Below are 6356 nucleotides of genomic sequence, written 5' to 3'. Positions count from 1 at the left end.
CAAGCCATGTAATAAGTAAGGGATAATGTAGAGCGAGGCGGTTGTTATAGCGAATACAACCCCGACAGGGTGATCAGGACCCCGATGCGAAGCGGAGGGGTCTTGTATCAGCCTGAAGCCAGTCAGTTTCACCGAACTCCTTTAGTAGGTGTCCTATATCACTTTTTAATGGACACCCTGCAGCCAATCAGAATCGAGTATTCACCCAGACCATGGTATAAGTAAGGGTTAATGCCCAACGAGGTGTCCATTGTCAGGTATTAATGGACGATGGCGAGGCGTGAACCGTCCGACGCGCAGGTCCATTAATACCTGAAAATGGACACCTCGAAGGGCATTAACCCGCTTATACCATGGTCACTTCCCATATAACATATTTTTAAAACATTAGTTCATATTTTAATTAGTTTTACAATCGAAATCTAAAGTTTATCCAAACAATAACTCCGTTTCCCTGGTTACGCCTGACGGTTTGACAATCATTCCCATCCATCAGGTTCTTATGCAATGCAAACGTTCTCTCCACCAGGAATTAGGAAGAACCTTAGATACGACTTGCCTCCCTTAGCAACCGGAGATATTTATATAGTCCGCTCAGCTGATAGAACCCTTCAGTTTAGCTACGAGCCAGAAAGCTAACGCTATGCTAGCAAGATCCAAAGTCAATAACATTGTGTACAGCTGGCAATCAGTAAAAATAATTTGACAGTATGTTGAACAACAAGACAAGCTAGCTATCCAGCCGTCATTGTCCCCAAAACAATATAACGACTTTTACGAAGAATTTGATCCGCGATGTGTAACGTTACTGTCGGCTGCAGCGGCCCAGCCTGAAGCAGCGACCTGAACAGTGAACGGGATGTGAGATAACGTTATTCGCTGTGAAACAAAGTCAGTCCAGAGGGGCAGTGTAACTGCAAGAAGTAACACTGTGTGTTTTAGCGACATCCTGTGGTGTTCAGAGGACGAGTTGGAAATAATAAATCCACATTTCCTTTCTGATTTAATCTAGCGCATTCATTTAGAACAGTAAACCGACAGTTTCACCGGAACTCCTTTAGTATGTGTCCTACATCACTTTTTAATGGACACCCTGCAGCCAATCAGAATCAAGTATTCACCCAGACCATGGTATAAGTAAGGGATAATCACCTCAAGGCAGGGCAATAAACATTTTTGATATGCCCAGCTTGTGGACGGCTTACCACAACCTTCCACAAGCCGGGCATATCAAACTGTTTATTGCCCTGCCTCGAGGTGATTATCCCGTTTATTCTACTTCTTGCTTGCCAACATAATAAAACAATTCAAATACTTTAATAATTATGCTTTTTCTTATTCGTATTGCATGCTTATTAAATGTATACTCTGTTTGAGTTCATCTCCCTCAAAAAGTAGTCCCCTTTAGAACTACGGTGAATAACGTTAGCTCAGCTGTAGCTAATTAGTTTCTATAGCAACCACAGAAGGCTGCATCTGATCACTAGTTTAACGTGGTTGAACTGTAGTATGAAAACGTCTTAACAAATCGTTTAGTTCTTCGGCGCTGAAGGTGTCCGGGTCAGTTGTCACTGTCAGTCTATCCTTCTGGTGGCTCTTCCATCCATCCATCTATCCATCCATCCATTTTCGTCTGCTTATCCGGTGTTGGGTCGTGGGGGGAGCAGCTCGAGCAGGGGACCCCAAACTTCCCTTTCCCGAGCCACATTAATCAGCTCCGACTGGGGGATCCCGTGGTGTTCCCAGGCCAGGTTGGAGATATAATCCCTCTACCTAGTCCTGGGTCTTCCCCGAGGCCTCCTCCCAGCTGGACGTGACTGGAACACCTCCCTAGGGAGGCGCCCAGGGGGCATCCTTACCAGATGTCCGAACCACCTCAACTGGCTCCTTTCGACGGATGACTGAGCTTCTCACCCTATCTCTAAGGGAGACGCCAGCCACTCTCCTGAGGAAACCCATTTTGGCCGCTTGTACCCTGGATCTCATTCTTTCGGTCATGACCCAGCCTTCATGGCCATAGGTGAGGGTAGGAACGAAAACTGACCGGTAGATCGAGAGCTTTGCCTTCTGGCTCAGTTCTCTTTTCATCACAACGGTGCGATAAATTGAATGTAATACCGCACCCACTGCGCAGATTCTCCGACCAATCTCCCGCTCCATTGTCCCCTCACTTGCGAACAAGACCCCAAGGTATTTGAACTTCTTCACTTGGGGTAAGGACTCATTCCCTACCTGGAGTAGGCACTCCATCGGTTTCCTGCTGAGAACCATGGCCTCAGATTTAGAGGTGCTGATCCTCATCCCAGCCGCTTCACACTCGGCTGCAAACCGATCCAGTGAGTGCTGAAGGTCACAGGCCGATGATGCCATCAGGACCACATCATCTGCAAAGAGCAGCGATGAGATCCCCAGCCCACTGAACTGCAACCCCTCACCACCCCGACTACGCCTTGATATCCTGTCCATAAATATTACAAACAGGATTGGTGACAAAGCGCAGCCCTGGCGGAGGCCAACCCTCACCTGAAACGAGTCCGACTTACTGCCGAGAACCCGGACCCCACTTTGGTCGTACAGAGATTGGATGGCCCTGAGAAAAGACCCCCTCACCCCATACTCCTGCAGCACCTCCCACAGTATCTCCCGGGGGACCTGGTCATATGTCTTCTCCAAATCCACGAAACACATGTAGACCGGATGGGCATACTCCCAGGATTCCTCCAGGATCCTTGCGAGAGTGAAGATCTGGTCCATTGTTCCACGACCAGGATGGAATCCACATTGTTCCTCTTCAATCTGAGGTTCGACTGTCGGCCGAACCCTCCTTTCCAGCACCTTGGAGTAGACTTTACCAGGGAGGCTGAGAAGTGTGATACCCCTGTAATTGGCACACACCCCTCTGGTCCCCCTTTTTGAAAAGGGGAACCACCACCCCGCTCTGCCACTCCTTTGGCACTGTCCCAGACTTCCACGCAATGTTGAAGAGGTGTGTCAATCAAGACAGCCCCTCCACACACAGAGCCTTGAGCATTTCTGGACGGATCTCATCAATCCCAGGGGCTTTGCCACTGTGGAGTTGTTTGACTACATCAGTGACTTCCGCCTGGGAAATTGACAACAATCCCCCATCATCCTCCAGCTCTGCCTCTAACATAGAGTGTATTAGTCGGATTCAGGATTAAAAGGTGATCCGAAGAGGTTTCGTCATAGACTGGGTAAACCCAGCCCGATCTTCCGGCGATTTGATTTCGCCCTGCAGCTCTGGCTGAAAACCTGTACATTTATCTATCCTGCTTCCGTTACAATTTTGCAGGTACAAGGCCAAAAGTCAGCATTTGTTTAATTTCCTGGGAAGAGATGAAATGACAGGCCTCATCCCATGTTGTGCGACGGTTTCTCTATCCAGGCGTAAATGGCTTCCTTGACATCAGTCTTAAACCATCCGTCCTCTCAGTCTGAAACGTGTACCTGTTGGTCTTCAGAAGAGTGTCCTTTATCCTTCAGATGTTTCCTCTGCTGAGTCTGTGAGTATTATAAACTCTGCTGCAGTTTTATGCCATTTGATTATTCTTCTACCACGACGTCCTGGATCAGGTGTCGTTGCTGTTGCACCCACAAAAACAGCTCCAATGCTTGGACACAGTTCCCGACCCTATCTGACGAAGAAAAGCAGTGGGTGGAGAGGGTTTCACAAGCTAGTCGACAGTCCAACAAGCACTTCCAATGCACTTTACTAGGTCTCACTGGTAGGTGGAACAACATGCCCCCTCCAACATACTGTTTTCAGTCTAAATGCCCAAGGACCTTTGACCCGTAATCCTACTTTAAGCAAGTCGACCATCCGACAAGCACTTCTGATGGATTCTACTGATTCTACTGATGAGCACTGCAGACGCTAACTGCAGCAACATTCAGTGAAACTTCATTTTACGGCGAGTACAAGACAGACTTTAAAGTCTGCATCCATCATGTAACTCCATTACATTTTAGCCCGTGTGATTTTTCAAGTGACTCTTTGGTTGTTTCAGGTCTCACTGTTTGCTGGAACAGCATGTCACCTGAAGGCCCAAGTACTTTTAAGACATAACCTTTAAGCGAGATGTGGAAAGTAGAAATGCTGCATTCTTTTACCTTAAATTCAGGTTCCACTGAGATTTGAACTCGGATTGCTGGATTCAGAGTCCAGAGTGCTAACCATTACACCATGGAACCTCAACATGCAAGTGCTACATGGGTTCTGTAGACAGTTTCTTACACAATATTACCCTGCGTGATACAGAAGGCATACCAATGACAAAGTATGATAAAAAAGCAACCTTTACTGGCCGTCTTATGTAATTTTGTAAGCTAAACGTTTACAGAGGATGTGGAAAGGCAACTCAAGAATACATTTTGAAGGACTTTGTACAAATAAGTAATCCAGCAACAGGTAGGTCCACTGTATTCAAACGCATTGTAACTTTACACAGGTTAACAATGTAGAGGCTTACAAGGTTCCAATGAGTTAATAAACATGTAATGAGCAAATCATTTACATCAGAACTCTCTCTGTCACTACACAAATGAATAAAATGTACAACTACTTTTTTTTAGATTGAGAAATGCGCAATGCAAAAATAAGGACAAATGTCCTTGTTTGGCCAAGTGAGGAAGTGTCTGTGTGGATTCCACACTCAGAAGGTAACACTGGTATATTTAAGAGTTGTGTGTGTGCATATCAATACACAAACTAATCAGTGATGTATCTACTCTGCCATGAAACAATAGCCAACTTCTGTTCAGGCAGCGCAGGGCAGCAGACTGAAGCACCGACTCTGGTACAAGGCATTGTGGCCCAACACACTGCAGCAGCGGGTCTGGTCCAAGGGACTGTGGGGCAGCAGAGTGCAGCACTGGGACTGGGAGTGCCGTGGGCAGCGACCATCATTGAATTTGTCAATGTTAATTGGGCAGTTATTGACCTTGAATATTTGACATTTTGTTGATAGTTTGACAATATTTGCCTTTTAGTTTACAAAGCCAATATTTAGTGGTGCTCATCTTGATGTGGCAAAGCCAAATCTAAGCAAAGCCAGGCCCAGAATAGCAACCCAGGTAAGGTAGAGTCAAATAGCAAGTGTTTGAATTGTCCCTGTGTCTGAAGAGCCTCTTCAGGAGGCAAGAGTGCTCCCTGCTGCACCTGTGCCAGCAAGACAAGAACATCAGTACCAGCTGCCGCAGAGTACAGCAGGTCAGGCCCAACAGAGGCAGATAGCCCCACATCCCATGCCAAAGTTGCCTGTGTTTTTAGCGCCCTCAGCACCAGGACCCTTGCTCACACCTCCGACCCTCACACCAGCAGGACAAACTGTACGGCTAGTACCAGTAGCCATTCCCATGTCTGTATTTCAGAGCACCATGCTACAAACCAGTAAAACTACCACCACGGCGGATGCTGGAGCCACTACAAAAAGGCCATACAAATTCACTGTAGAAGCCAATAGATGCAGCCAATACTGCAGACACTGGACAGTCATTACCATGGCAGAGTGTATTGACCTCAGTTAGAGACTCTCACAAAACCTCAGTGGCTGGAGGAAATGAGAAAAAAGTTCTCCAAATAATCATGTCATTACTAGTAGTAGTAATAATAGTTGTATTATCAGTCCTTCCAGAAAAACGCGGAGTTTTTTTGTGATTCCTTGATGTGAAATCCTTGATTATGCGGCAGGTTTTCTTAAAAAATGCGATGGAATATGCGGGATATTTATGCAATTTAATGCGATGAAATTGCGGGAACTTGCAAAAAATGCGGGAACTTGCAAAAAATGTGGGAACTTGCAAAAATTGCGGTTTGATGAAAAAGAGAAGAAAAAGTGATTCCCCCAACACCCTGCTTTTTTTAAACTTAATTTCCAAAAATAGTTTACAGATATTCAGTTATTGCAATAAGTAAACAAATAAGATACAAAAATATATACAAATAATATAATATTAAAGTAAAAATAAAAGTAATATACAGAGGGAAATAAAAGATACAAAAGAGACAGACTTTCAAAAATCGTTAATAATATAGACAGCAGGAGCACTTAAACAAAGAAATTTGACTAGACGTCAGATATTAATATAGCTTTCTTATTGGATACCAACTTAAGAGACTCAAAGTACATTTCAAATTCAACCTCCAACACCTGCTTTTCGATGATGTTCACGTCGCGTAATTACGTCACTTCATAACGTTCCCATGGCAACAGGGGAAAATGCCTGCTCTTGTGTGAAGTAAACGCAAAATTTTTTCAACTTTCTACTAAGATATATGTGACTTTTTTGCAACAAAATGCGGGGATTATGAAATCATGCAAGCACCGCATATATTG

General features: G+C 45.1%; 1 non-coding gene across 1 annotated transcript; it reads right to left on the bottom strand.

The window, feature by feature from the left end:
• Positions 1–4140: 4140 nt before the first annotated feature.
• Positions 4141–4212, bottom strand: trnaq-cug. The gene has a single exon. It is a non-coding gene; the product is annotated as a tRNA-Gln (tRNA).
• Between the last annotated feature and the right edge of the window lie 2144 nt (positions 4213–6356).

This window comes from Perca fluviatilis, chromosome 6, assembly GCF_010015445.1.
Source record: "Perca fluviatilis chromosome 6, GENO_Pfluv_1.0, whole genome shotgun sequence".
NCBI classification, from domain to species: Eukaryota; Metazoa; Chordata; class Actinopteri; order Perciformes; family Percidae; genus Perca; species Perca fluviatilis.
This window is presented reverse-complemented; position numbering and strand designations above follow the sequence as displayed.